A 14,408-nucleotide genomic window follows, 5' to 3' on the forward strand; every position below is an offset into this window, starting at 1 on the left:
CTTGCTTCCAGCTCTTTGGGAAGCTAAGAAACAACTCGCTCTGCACAGTGCTCTTACAGCCTACCGGGAACATCTCTTCCAAAGGCCTGTGAAACGCAGTTTCTTTGCAGGCCTGATCTGGCTGAAGTAGGACTTCTGCTCTGGGTGTGCTACTTTGCCCTAGAGCTGAAAGGCACAACGTGCAGGCTTCTTTCCAAAGGGCGAGTTGGGCCCCACAGCATCTTGCTTCCAGCTCTTTGGGAAGCTAAGAAACAACTCGCTCTGCACAGTGCTCTTACAGCCTACTGGGAACATCTCTTCCAAAGGCCTGTGAAACGCAGTTTCTTTGCAGGCCTGATCTGGCTGAAGTAGGACTTCTGCTCTGGGTGTGCTACTTTGCCCTAGAGCTGAAAGGCACAACGTGCAGGCTTCTTTCCAAAGGGCGAGTTGGGCCACACAGCATCTTGCTTCCAGCTCTTTGGGAAGCTAAGAAACAACTCGCTCTGCACAGTGCTCTTACAGCCTACGGGGAGCATCTCTTCCAAAGGCCTGTGAAACGCAGTTCCTTTGCAGGCCTGATCTGGCTGAAGTAGGACTTCTGCTCTGGGTGTGCTACTTTGCCCTAGAGCTGAAAGGCACAACGTGCAGGCTTCTTTCCAAAGGGCGAGTTGGGCCCCACAGCATCTTGCTTCCAGCTCTTTGGGAAGCTAAGAAACAACTCGCTCTGCACAGTGCTCTTACAGCCTACCGGGAACATGTCTTCCAAAGGCCTGTGAAACGCAGTTTCTTTGCAGGCCTGATCTGGCTGAAGTAGGACTTCTGCTCTGGGTGTGCTACTTTGCCCTAGAGCTGAAAGGCACAACGTGCAGGCTTCTTTCCTAAGGGCGAGTTGGGCCCCACAGCATCTTGCTTCCAGCTCTTTGGGAAGCTAAGAAACAACTCGCTCTGCACAGTGCTCTTACAGCCTACCGGGAACATCTCTTCCAAAGGCCTGTGAAACGCAGTTTCTTTGCAGGCCTGATCTGGCTGAAGTAGGACTTCTGCTCTGGGCGTGCTACTTTGCCCTAGAACTGAAAGGCACAACGTGCAGGCTTCTTTCCAAAGGGCGAGTTGGGCCCCACAGCATCTTGCTTCCAGCTCTTTGGGAAGCTAAGAAACAACTCGCTCTGCACAGTGCTCTTACAGCCTACCGGGAACATCTCTTCCAAAGGCCTGTGAAACGCAGTTTCTTTGCAGGCCTGATCTGGCTGAAGTAGGACTTCTGCTCTGGGTGTGCTACTTTGCCCTAGAGCTGAAAGGCACAACGTGCAGGCTTCTTTCCAAAGGGCGAGTTGGGCCCCACAGCATCTTGCTTCCAGCTCTTTGGGAAGCTAAGAAACAACTCGCTCTGCACAGTGCTCTTACAGCCTACCGGGAACATGTCTTGCAAAGGCCTGTGAAACGCAGTTTCTTTTCAGGCCTGATCTGGCTGAAGTAGGACTTCTGCTCTGGGTGTGCTACTTTGCCCTAGAGCTGAAAGGCACAACGTGCAGGCTTCTTTCCAAAGGGCGAGTTGGGCCCCACAGCATCTTGCTTCCAGCTCTTTGGGAAGCTAAGAAACAACTCGCTCTGCACAGTGCTCTTACAGCCTACCGGGAACATGTCTTCCAAAGGCCTGTGAAACGCAGTTTCTTTGCAGGCCTGATCTGGCTCAAGTAGGACTTCTGCTCTGGGTGTGCTACTTTGCCCTAGAGCTGAAAGGCACAACGTGCAGGCTTCTTTCCAAAGGGCGAGTTGGCCCCCACAGCATCTTGCTTCCAGCTCTTTGGGAAGCTAAGAAACAACTCGCTCTGCACAGTGCTCTTACAGCCTACCGGGAACATGTCTTCCAAAGGCCTGTGAAACGCAGTTCCTTTGCAGGCCTAATCTGGCTGAAGTAGGACTTCTGCTCTGGGTGTGCCACATTTCCCTAGAGCTGAAAGGCACAACGTGCAGCCTTCTTTCCAAAGGGCGAGTTGGGCCCCACAGCATCTTGCTTCCAGCTCTTTGGGAAGCTAAGAAACAACTCGCTCTGCACAGTGCTCTTACAGCCTACCGGGAACATCTCTTCCAAAGGCCAGTGAAACGCAGTTTCTTTGCAGGCCTGATCTGGCTGAAGTAGGACTTCTGCTCTGGGTGTGCTACTTTGCCCTAGAGCTGAAAGGCACAACGTGCAGGCTTCTTTCCAAAGGGCGAATTGGGCCCCACAGCATCTTGCTTCCAGCTCTTTGGGAAGCTAAGAAACAACTCGCTCTGCACAGTGCTCTTACAGCCTACGGGGAGCATCTCTTCCAAAGGCCTGTGAAACGCAGTTTCTTTGCAGGCCTGATCTGGCTGAAGTAGGACTTCTGCTCTGGGTGTGCTACTTTGCCCTAGAGCTGAAAGGCACAACGTGCAGGCTTCTTTCCAAAGGGCGAGTTGGGCCCCACAGCATCTTGCTTCCAGCTCTTTGGGAAGCTAAGAAACAACTCGCTCTGCACACTGCTCTTACAGCCTAGTGGGAACATCTCTTCCAAAGCCATGTGAAACGCAGTTTCTTTGCAGGCCTGATCTGGCTGAAGTAGGACTTCTGCTCTGGGTGTGCTACTTTGCCCTAGAGCTGAAAGGCACAACGTGCAGGCTTCTTTCCAAAGGGCGAGTTGGGCCCCACAGCATCTTGCTTCCAGCTCTTTGGGAAGCTAAGAAACAACTCGCTCTGCACAGTGCTCTTACAGCCTACCGGGAACATCTCTTCCAAAGGCCTGTGAAACGCAGTTTCTTTGCAGGCCTGATCTGGCTGAAGTAGGACTTCTGCTCTGGGTGTGCTACTTTGCCCTAGAGCTGAAAGGCACAACGTGCAGGCTTCTTTCCAAAGGGCGAGTTGGGCCCCACAGCATCTTGCTTCCAGCTCTTTGGGAAGCTAAGAAACAACTCGCTCTGCACAGTGCTCTTACAGCCTACCGGGAACATCTCTTCCAAAGGCCTGTGAAACGCAGTTTCTTTGCAGGCCTGATCTGGCTGAAGTAGGACTTCTGCTCTGGGTGTGCTACTTTGCCCTAGAGCTGAAAGGCACAACGTGCAGGCATCTTTCCAAAGGGCGAGTTGGGCCCCAAAGCATCTTGCTTCCAGCTCTTTGGGAAGCTAAGAAACAACTCGCTCTGCACAGTGCTCTTACAGCCTACCGGGAACATGTCTTGCAAAGGCCTGTGAAACGCACTTTCTTTGCAGGCCTGATCTGGCTGAAGTAGGACTTCTGCTCTGGGTGTGCTACTTTGCCCTAGAGCTGAAAGGCACAACGTGCAGGCTTCTTTCCAAAGGGCGAGTTGGGCCCCACAGCATCTTGCTTCCAGCTCTTTGGGAAGCTAAGAAACAACTCGCTCTGCACAGTGCTCTTACAGCCTACCGGGAACATCTTTTCCAAAGGCCAGTGAAACGCAGTTTCTTTGCATGCCTGATCTGGCTGAAGTAGGACTTCTGCTCTGGGTGTGCTACTTTGCCCTAGAGCTGAAAGGCACAACGTGCAGGCTTATTTCCAAAGGGCGAGTTGGGCCCCACAGCATCTTGCTTCCAGCTCTTTGGGAAGCTAAGAAACAACTCGCTCTGCACAGTGCTCTTACAGCCTACCGGGAACATCTCTTCCAAAGGCCAGTGAAACGCAGTTTCTTTGCAGGCCTGATCTGGCTGAAGTAGGACTTCTGCTCTGGGTGTGCTACTTTGCCCTAGAGCTGAAAGGCACAACGTGCAGGCTTCTTTCCAAAGGGCGAGTTGGGCCCCACAGCATCTTGCTTCCAGCTCTTTGGGAAGCTAAGAAACAACTCGCTCTGCACAGTGCTCTTACAGCCTACGGGGAGCATCTCTTCCAAAGGCCTGTGAAACGCAGTTTCTTTGCAGGCCTGATCTGGCTGAAGTAGGACTTCTGCTCTGGGTGTGCTACTTTGCCCTAGAGCTGAAAGGCACAACGTGCAGGCTTCTTTCCAAAGGGCGAGTTGGGCCCCACAGCATCTTGCTTCCAGCTCTTTGGGAAGCTAAGAAACAACTCGCTCTGCACAGTGCTCTTACAGCCTACCGGGAACATGTCTTCCAAAGGCCTGTGAAACGCAGTTTCTTTGCAGGCCTGATCTGGCTGAAGTAGGACTTCTGCTCTGGGTGTGCTACTTTGCCCTAGAGCTGAAAGGCACAACGTGCAGGCTTCTTTCCTAAGGGCGAGTTGGGCCCCACAGCATCTTGCTTCCAGCTCTTTGGGAAGCTAAGAAACAACTCGCTCTGCACAGTGCTCTTACAGCCTACCGGGAACATCTCTTCCAAAGGCCTGTGAAACGCAGTTTCTTTGCAGGCCTGATCTGGCTGAAGTAGGACTTCTGCTCTGGGTGTGCTACTTTGCCCTAGAGCTGAAAGGCACAACGTGCAGGCTTCTTTCGAAAGGGTGAGTTGGGCCCCACAGCATCTTGCTTCCATCTCTTTGGGAAGCTAAGAAACAACTCGCTCTGCACAGTGCTCTTACAGCCTACTGGGAACATCTCTTCCAAAGGCCTGTGAAACGCAGTTTCTTTGCAGGCCTGATCTGGCTGAAGTAGGACTTCTGCTCTGGGTGTGCTACTTTGCCCTAGAGCTGAAAGGCACAACGTGCAGGCTTCTTTCCAAAGGGCGAGTTGGGCCCCAAAGCATCTTGCTTCCAGCTCTTTAGGAAGCTAAGAAACAACTCGCTCTGCACAGTGCTCTTACAGCCTACCGGGAACATGTCTTCCAAAGGCCTGTGAAGCGCAGTTTCTTTGCAGGCCTGATCTGGCTGAAGTAGGACTTCTGCTCTGGGTGTGCTACTTTGCCCTAGAGCTGAAAGGCACAACGTGCAGGCTTCTTTCCAAAGGGCGAGTTGGGCCCCACAGCATCTTGCTTCCAGCTCTTTGGGAAGCTAAGAAACAACTCGCTCTGCACAGTGCTCTTACAGCCTAGTGGGAACATCTCTTCCAAAGGCCTGTGAAACGCAGTTTCTTTGCAGGCCTGATCTGGCTGAAGTAGGACTTCTGCTCTGGGTGTGCTACTTTGCCCTAGAGCTGAAAGGCACAACGTGCAGGCTTCTTTCCAAAGGGCGAGTTGGGCCCCACAGCATCTTGCTTCCAGCTCTTTGGGAAGCTAAGAAACAACTCGCTCTGCACAGTGCTCTTACAGCCTACCGGGAACATCTTTTCCAAAGGCCAGTGAAACGCAGTTTCTTTGCAGGCCTGATCTGGCTGAAGTAGGACTTCTGCTCTGGGTGTGCTACTTTGCCCTAGAGCTGAAAGGCCACAACGTGCAGGCTTCTTTCCAAAGGGCGAGTTGGGCCCCACAGCATCTTGCTTCCAGCTCTTTGGGAGGCTAAGAAACAACTCGCTCTGCACAGTGCTCTTACAGCCTACTGGGAACATGTCTTGCAAAGGCCTGTGAAACGCAGTTTCTTTGCAGGCCTGATCTGGTTGAAGTAGGACTTCTGCTCTGGGTGTGCTACTTTGCCCTAGAACTGAAAGGCACAACGTGCAGGCTTCTTTCCAAAGGGCGAGTTGGGCCCCACAGCATCTTGCTTCCAGCTCTTTGGGAAGCTAAGAAACAACTCGCTCTGCACAGTGCTCTTACAGCCTACCGGGAACATGTCTTCCAAAGGCCTGTGAAATGCAGTTCTTTGCAGGCCTGATCTGGCTGAAGTAGGACTTCTGCTCTGGGTGTGCTACTTTGCCCTAGAGCTGAAAGGCACAACGTGCAGGCTTCTTTCCAAAGGGCGAGTTGGGCCCCACAGCATCTTGCTTCCAGCTCTTTGGGAAGCTAAGAAACAACTCGCTCTGCACAGTGCTCTTACAGCCTACCGGGAACATCTCTTCCAAAGGCCTGTGAAACGCAGTTTCTTTGCAGGCCTGATCTGGCTGAAGTAGGACTTCTGCTCTGGGTGTGCTACTTTGCCCTAGAGCTGAAAGGCACAACGTGCAGGCTTCTTTCCAAAGGGCGAGTTGGGCCCCACAGCATCTTGCTTCCAGCTCTTTGGGAAGCTAAGAAACAACTCGCTCTGCACAGTGCTCTTACAGCCTACCGGGAACATGTCTTCCAAAGGCCTGTGAAACGCAGTTTCTTTGCAGGCCTGATCTGGCTGAACTAGGACTTCTGCTCTGGGTGTGCTACTTTGCCCTAGAGCTGAAAGGCACAACGTGCAGGCTTCTTTCCAAAGGGCGAGTTGGGCCCCACAGCATCTTGCTTCCAGCTCTTTGGGAAGCTAAGAAACAACTCGCTCTGCACAGTGCTCTTACAGCCTACCGGGAACATGTCTTCCAAAGGCCTGTGAAACGCAGTTCCTTTGCAGGCCTGATCTGGCTGAAGTAGGACTTCTGCTCTGGGTGTGCTACTTTGCCCTAGAGCTGAAAGGCACAACGTGCAGGCTTCTTTCCAAAGGGCGAGTTGGGCCCCACAGCATCTTGCTTCCAGCTCTTTGGGAAGCTAAGAAACAACTCGCTCTGCACAGTGCTCTTACAGCCTACCGGGAACATGTCTTGCAAAGGCCTGTGAAACGCAGTTTCTTTGCAGGCCTGATCTGGCTGAAGTAGGACTTCTGCTCTGGGTGTGCTACTTTGCCCTAGAGCTGAAAGGCACAACGTGCAGTCTTCTTTCCAAAGGGCGAGTTGGGCCGCACAGCATCTTGCTTCCAGCTCTTTGGGAAGCTAAGAAACAACTCGCTCTGCACAGTGCTCTTACAGCCTACCGGGAACATGTCTTGCAAAGGCCTGTGAAACGCAGTTTCTTTGCAGGCCTGATCTGGCTGAAGTAGGACTTCTGCTCTGGGTGTGCTACTTTGCCCTAGAGCTGAAAGGCACAACGTGCAGGCTTCTTTCCAAAGGGCGAGTTGGGCCCGACAGCATCTTGCTTCCAGCTCTTTGGGAAGCTAAGAAACAACTCGCTCTGCACAGTGCTCTTACAGCCTACCGGGAACATGTCTTCCAAAGGCCTGTGAAACGCAGTTTCTTTGCAGGCCTGATCTGGCTGAAGTAGGACTTCTGCTCTGGGTGTGCTACTTTGCCCTAGAGCTGAAAGGCACAACGTGCAGGCTTCTTTCCAAAGGGCGAGTTGGGCCCCACAGCATCTTGCTTCCAGCTCTTTGGGAAGCTAAGAAACAACTCGCTCTGCACAGTGCTCTTACAGCCTACCGGGAACATGTCTTCCAAAGGCCTGTGAAACGCAGTTTCTTTGCAGGCCTGATCTGGTTGAAGTAGGACTTCTGCTCTGGGTGTGCTACTTTGCCCTAGAGCTGAAAGGCACAACGTGCAGGCTTCTTTCCTAAGGGCGAGTTGGGCCCCACAGCATCTTGCTTCCAGCTCTTTGGGAAGCTAAGAAACAACTCGCTCTGCACAGTGCTCTTACAGCCTACCGGGAACATCTCTTCCAAAGGCCTGTGAAACGCAGTTTCTTTGCAGGCCTGATCTGGCTGAAGTAGGACTTCTGCTCTGGGTGTGCTACTTTGCCCTAGAGCTGAAAGGCACAACGTGCAGGCTTCTTTCCAAAGGGCGAGTTGGGCCCCACAGCATCTTGCTTCCAGCTCTTTGGGAAGCTAAGAAACAACTCGCTCTGCACAGTGCTCTTACAGCCTACTGGGAACATCTCTTCCAAAGGCCTGTGAAACGCAGTTTCTTTGCAGGCCTGATCTGGCTGAAGTAGGACTTCTGCTCTGGGTGTGCTACTTTGCCCTAGAGCTGAAAGGCACAACGTGCAGGCTTCTTTCCAAAGGGCGAGTTGGGCCCCACAGCATCTTGCTTCCAGCTCTTTGGGAAGCTAAGAAACAACTCGCTCTGCACAGTGCTCTTACAGCCTACGGGGAGCATCTCTTCCAAAGGCCTGTGAAACGCAGTTCCTTTGCAGGCCTGATCTGGCTGAAGTAGGACTTCTGCTCTGGGTGTGCTACTTTGCCCTAGAGCTGAAAGGCACAACGTGCAGGCTTCTTTCCAAAGGGCGAGTTGGGCCCCACAGCATCTTGCTTCCAGCTCTTTGGGAAGCTAAGAAACAACTCGCTCTGCACAGTGCTCTTACAGCCTACCGGGAACATGTCTTGCAAAGGCCTGTGAAACGCAGTTTCTTTGCAGGCCTGATCTGGCTGAAGTAGGACTTCTGCTCTGGGTGTGCTACTTTGCCCTAGAGCTGAAAGGCACAACGTGCAGTCTTCTTTCCAAAGGGCGAGTTGGGCCCCACAGCATCTTGCTTCCAGCTCTTTGGGAAGCTAAGAAACAACTCGCTCTGCACAGTGCTCTTACAGCCTACCGGGAACATGTCTTCCAAAGGCCTGTGAAACGCAGTTCCTTTGCAGGCCTGATCTGGCTGAAGTAGGACTTCTGCTCTGGGTGTGCTACTTTGCCCTAGAGCTGAAAGGCACAACGTGCAGGCTTCTTTCCAAAGGGCGAGTTGGGCCCCACAGCATCTTGCTTCCAGCTCTTTGGGAAGCTAAGAAACAACTCGCTCTGCACACTGCTCTTACAGCCTAGTGGGAACATCTCTTCCAAAGGCCTGTGAAACGCAGTTTCTTTGCAGGCCTGATCTGGCTGAAGTAGGACTTCTGCTCTGGGTGTGCTACTTTGCCCTAGAGCTGAAAGGCACAACGTGCAGGCTTCTTTCCAAAGGGCGAGTTGGGCCCCACAGCATCTTGCTTCCAGCTCTTTGGGAAGCTAAGAAACAACTCGCTCTGCACAGTGCTCTTACAGCCTACCGGGAACATGTCTTGCAAAGGCCTGTGAAACGCAGTTTCTTTGCAGGCCTGATCTGGCTGAAGTAGGACTTCTGCTCTGGGTGTGCTACTTTGCCCTAGAGCTGAAAGGCACAACGTGCAGGCTTCTTTCCAAAGGGCGAGTTGGGCCCCACAGCATCTTGCTTCCAGCTCTTTGGGAAGCTAAGAAACAACTCGCTCTGCACAGTGCTCTTACAGCCTACCGGGAACATCTCTTCCAAAGGCCTGTGAAACGCAGTTTCTTTGCAGGCCTGATCTGGCTGAAGTAGGACTTCTGCTCTGGGTGTGCTACTTTGCCCTAGAGCTGAAAGGCACAACGTGCAGGCTTCTTTCCAAAGGTCGAGTTGGGCCCCACAGCATCTTGCTTCCAGCTCTTTGGGAAGCTAAGAAACAACTCGCTCTGCACAGTGCTCTTACAGCCTACCGGGAACATGTCTTCCAAAGGCCTGTGAAACGCAGTTTCTTTGCAGGCCTGATCTGGCTGAAGTAGGACTTCTGCTCTGGGTGTGCTACTTTGCCCTAGAGCTGAAAGGCACAACGTGCAGGCTTCTTTCCTAAGGGCGAGTTGGGCCCCACAGCATCTTGCTTCCAGCTCTTTGGGAAGCTAAGAAACAACTCGCTCTGCACAGTGCTCTTACAGCCTACCGGGAACATCTCTTCCAAAGGCCTGTGAAACGCAGTTTCTTTGCAGGCCTGATCTGGCTGAAGTAGGACTTCTGCTCTGGGTGTGCTACTTTGCCCTAGAGCTGAAAGGCACAACGTGCAGGCTTCTTTCCAAAGGGCGAGTTGGGCCCCACAGCATCTTGCTTCCAGCTCTTTGGGAAGCTAAGAAACAACTCGCTCTGCACAGTGCTCTTACAGCCTACTGGGAACATCTCTTCCAAAGGCCTGTGAAACGCAGTTTCTTTGCAGGCCTGATCTGGCTGAAGTAGGACTTCTGCTCTGGGTGTGCTACTTTGCCCTAGAGCTGAAAGGCACAACGTGCAGGCTTCTTTCCAAAGGGCGAGTTGGGCCACACAGCATCTTGCTTCCAGCTCTTTGGGAAGCTAAGAAACAACTCGCTCTGCACAGTGCTCTTACAGCCTACGGGGAGCATCTCTTCCAAAGGCCTGTGAAACGCAGTTCCTTTGCAGGCCTGATCTGGCTGAAGTAGGACTTCTGCTCTGGGTGTGCTACTTTGCCCTAGAGCTGAAAGGCACAACGTGCAGGCTTCTTTCCAAAGGGCGAGTTGGGCCCCACAGCATCTTGCTTCCAGCTCTTTGGGAAGCTAAGAAACAACTCGCTCTGCACAGTGCTCTTACAGCCTACCGGGAACATGTCTTCCAAAGGCCTGTGAAACGCAGTTTCTTTGCAGGCCTGATCTGGCTGAAGTAGGACTTCTGCTCTGGGTGTGCTACTTTGCCCTAGAGCTGAAAGGCACAACGTGCAGGCTTCTTTCCTAAGGGCGAGTTGGGCCCCACAGCATCTTGCTTCCAGCTCTTTGGGAAGCTAAGAAACAACTCGCTCTGCACAGTGCTCTTACAGCCTACCGGGAACATCTCTTCCAAAGGCCTGTGAAACGCAGTTTCTTTGCAGGCCTGATCTGGCTGAAGTAGGACTTCTGCTCTGGGCGTGCTACTTTGCCCTAGAGCTGAAAGGCACAACGTGCAGGCTTCTTTCCAAAGGGCGAGTTGGGCCCCACAGCATCTTGCTTCCAGCTCTTTGGGAAGCTAAGAAACAACTCGCTCTGCACAGTGCTCTTACAGCCTACTGGGAACATCTCTTCCAAAGGCCTGTGAAACGCAGTTTCTTTGCAGGCCTGATCTGGCTGAAGTAGGACTTCTGCTCTGGGTGTGCTACTTTGCCCTAGAGCTGAAAGGCACAACGTGCAGGCTTCTTTCCAAAGGGCGAGTTGGGCCCCACAGCATCTTGCTTCCAGCTCTTTGGGAAGCTAAGAAACAACTCGCTCTGCACAGTGCTCTTACAGCCTAGTGGGACCATCTCTTCCAAAGGCCTGTGAAACGCAGTTTCTTTGCAGGCCTAATCTGGCTGAAGTAGGACTTCTGCTCTGGGTGTGCTACTTTGCCCTAGAGCTGAAAGGCACAACGTGCAGGCTTCTTTCCAAAGGGCGAGTTGGGCCCCACAGCATCTTGCTTCCAGCTCTTTGGGAAGCTAAGAAACAACTCGCTCTGCACAGTGCTCTTACAGCCTACCGGGAACATCTCTTCCAAAGGCCTGTGAAACGCAGTTTCTTTGCAGGCCTGATCTGGCTGAAGTAGGACTTCTGCTCTGGGTGTGCTACTTTGCCCTAGAGCTGAAAGGCACAACGTGCAGGCTTCTTTCCAAAGGGCGAGTTGGGCCCGACAGCATCTTGCTTCCAGCTCTTTGGGAAGCTAAGAAACAACTCGCTCTGCACAGTGCTCTTACAGCCTAGTGGGAACATCTCTTCCAAAGGCCTGTGAAACGCAGTTTCTTTGCAGGCCTGATCTGGCTGAAGTAGGACTTCTGCTCTGGGTGTGCTACTTTGCCCTAGAGCTGAAAGGCACAACGTGCAGGCTTCTTTCCAAAGGGCGAGTTGGGCCCCACAGCATCTTGCTTCCAGCTCTTTGGGAAGCTAAGAAACAACTCGCTCTGCACAGTGCTCTTACAGCCTACCGGGAACATCTTTTCCAAAGGCCAGTGAAACGCAGTTTCTTTGCAGGCCTGATCTGGCTGAAGTAGGACTTCTGCTCTGGGTGCGCTACTTTGCCCTAGAGCTGAAAGGCACAACGTGCAGGCTTCTTTCCAAAGGGCGAGTTGGGCCCCACAGCATCTTGCTTCCAGCTCTTTGGGAAGCTAAGAAACAACTCGCTCTGCACAGTGCTCTTACAGCCTACCGGGAACATGTCTTCCAAAGGCCTGTGAAACGCAGTTCCTTTGCAGGCCTGATCTGGCTGAAGTAGGACTTCTGCTCTGGGTGTGCTACTTTGCCCTAGAGCTGAAAGGCACAACGTGCAGGCTTCTTTCCAAAGGGCGAGTTGGGCCCCACAGCATCTTGCTTCCAGCTCTTTGGGAAGCTAAGAAACAACTCGCTCTGCACACTGCTCTTACAGCGTAGTGGGAACATCTCTTCCAAAGGCCTGTGAAACGCAGTTTCTTTGCAGGCCTGATCTGGCTGAAGTAGGACTTCTGCTCTGGGTGTGCTACTTTGCCCTAGAGCTGAAAGGCACAACGTGCAGGCTTCTTTCCAAAGGGCCAGTTGGGCCCCACAGCATCTTGCTTCCAGCTCTTTGGAAAGCTAAGAAACAACTCGCTCTGCACAGTGCTCTTACAGCCTACCGGGAACATGTCTTCCAAAGGCCTGTGAAACGCAGTTCCTTTGCAGGCCTGATCTGGCTGAAGTAGGACTTCTGCTCTGGGTGTGCTACTTTGCCCTAGAGCTGAAAGGCACAACGTGCAGGCTTCTTTCCAAAGGGCGAGTTGGGCCCCACAGCATCTTGCTTCCAGCTCTTTGGGAAGCTAAGAAACAACTCGCTCTGCACACTGCTCTTACAGCCTAGTGGGAACATCTCTTCCAAAGGCCTGTGAAACGCAGTTTCTTTGCAGGCCTGATCTGGCTGAAGTAGGACTTCTGCTCTGGGTGTGCTACTTTGCCCTAGAGCTGAAAGGCACAACGTGCAGGCTTCTTTCCAAAGGGCGAGTTGGGCCCCACAGCATCTTGCTTCCAGCTCTTTGGGAAGCTAAGAAACAACTCGCTCTGCACAGTGCTCTTACAGCCTACCGGGAACATGTCTTGCAAAGGCCTGTGAAACGCAGTTTCTTTGCAGGCCTGATCTGGCTGAAGTAGGACTTCTGCTCTGGGTGTGCTACTTTGCCCTAGAGCTGAAAGGCACAACGTGCAGGCTTCTTTCCAAAGGGCGAGTTGGGCCCCACAGCATCTTGCTTCCAGCTCTTTGGGAAGCTAAGAAACAACTCGCTCTGCACAGTGCTCTTACAGCCTACCGGGAACATGTCTTCCAAAGGCCTGTGAAACGCAGTTTCTTTGCAGGCCTGATCTGGCTGAAGTAGGACTTCTGCTCTGGGTGTGCTACTTTGCCCTAGAGCTGAAAGGCACAACGTGCAGGCTTCTTTCCAAAGGTCGAGTTGGGCCCCACAGCATCTTGCTTCCAGCTCTTTGGGAAGCTAAGAAACAACTCGCTCTGCACAGTGCTCTTACAGCCTACCGGGAACATGTCTTCCAAAGGCCTGTGAAACGCAGTTTCTTTGCAGGCCTGATCTGGCTGAAGTAGGACTTCTGCTCTGGGTGTGCTACTTTGCCCTAGAGCTGAAAGGCACAACGTGCAGGCTTCTTTCCTAAGGGCGAGTTGGGCCCCACAGCATCTTGCTTCCAGCTCTTTGGGAAGCTAAGAAACAACTCGCTCTGCACAGTGCTCTTACAGCCTACCGGGAACATCTCTTCCAAAGGCCTGTGAAACGCAGTTTCTTTGCAGGCCTGATCTGGCTGAAGTAGGACTTCTGCTCTGGGTGTGCTACTTTGCCCTAGAGCTGAAAGGCACAACGTGCAGGCTTCTTTCCAAAGGGCGAGTTGGGCCCCACAGCATCTTGCTTCCAGCTCTTTGGGAAGCTAAGAAACAACTCGCTCTGCACAGTGCTCTTACAGCCTACGGGGAGCATCTCTTCCAAAGGCCTGTGAAACGCAGTTTCTTTGCAGGCCTGATCTGGCTGAAGTAGGACTTCTGCTCTGGGTGTGCTACTTTGCCCTAGAGCTGAAAGGCACAACGTGCAGGCTTCTTTCCAAAGGGCGAGTTGGGCCCCACAGCATCTTGCTTCCAGCTCTTTGGGAAGCTAAGAAACAACTCGCTCTGCACAGTGCTCTTACAGCCTACCGGGAACATGTCTTGCAAAGGCCTGTGAAACGCAGTTTCTTTGCAGGCCTGATCTGGCTGAAGTAGGACTTCTGCTCTGGGTGTGCTACTTTGCCCTAGAGCTGAAAGGCACAACGTGCAGTCTTCTTTCCAAAGGGCGAGTTGGGCCCCACAGCATCTTGCTTCCAGCTCTTTGGGAAGCTAAGAAACAACTCGCTCTGCACAGTGCTCTTACAGCCTACCGGGAACATGTCTTCCAAAGGCCTGTGAAACGCAGTTCCTTTGCAGGCCTGATCTGGCTGAAGTAGGACTTCTGCTCTGGGTGTGCTACTTTGCCCTAGAGCTGAAAGGCACAACGTGCAGGCTTCTTTCCAAAGGGCGAGTTGGGCCCCACAGCATCTTGCTTCCAGCTCTTTGGGAAGCTAAGAAACAACTCGCTCTGCACACTGCTCTTACAGCCTAGTGGGAACATCTCTTCCAAAGGCCTGTGAAACGCAGTTTCTTTGCAGGCCTGATCTGGCTGAAGTAGGACTTCTGCTCTGGGTGTGCTACTTTGCCCTAGAGCTGAAAGGCACAACGTGCAGGCTTCTTTCCAAAGGGCGAGTTGGGCCCCACAGCATCTTGCTTCCAGCTCTTTGGGAAGCTAAGAAACAACTCGCTCTGCACAGTGCTCTTACAGCCTACCGGGAACATGTCTTGCAAAGGCCTGTGAAACGCAGTTTCTTTGCAGGCCTGATCTGGCTGAAGTAGGACTTCTGCTCTGGGTGTGCTACTTTGCCCTAGAGCTGAAAGGCACAACGTGCAGGCTTCTTTCCAAAGGGCGAGTTGGGCCCCACAGCATCTTGCTTCCAGCTCTTTGGGAAGCTAAGAAACAACTCGCTCTG

Source organism: Equus caballus, chromosome 4, assembly GCF_041296265.1.
Source record: "Equus caballus isolate H_3958 breed thoroughbred chromosome 4, TB-T2T, whole genome shotgun sequence".
Lineage (NCBI taxonomy): Eukaryota > Metazoa > Chordata > Mammalia > Perissodactyla > Equidae > Equus > Equus caballus.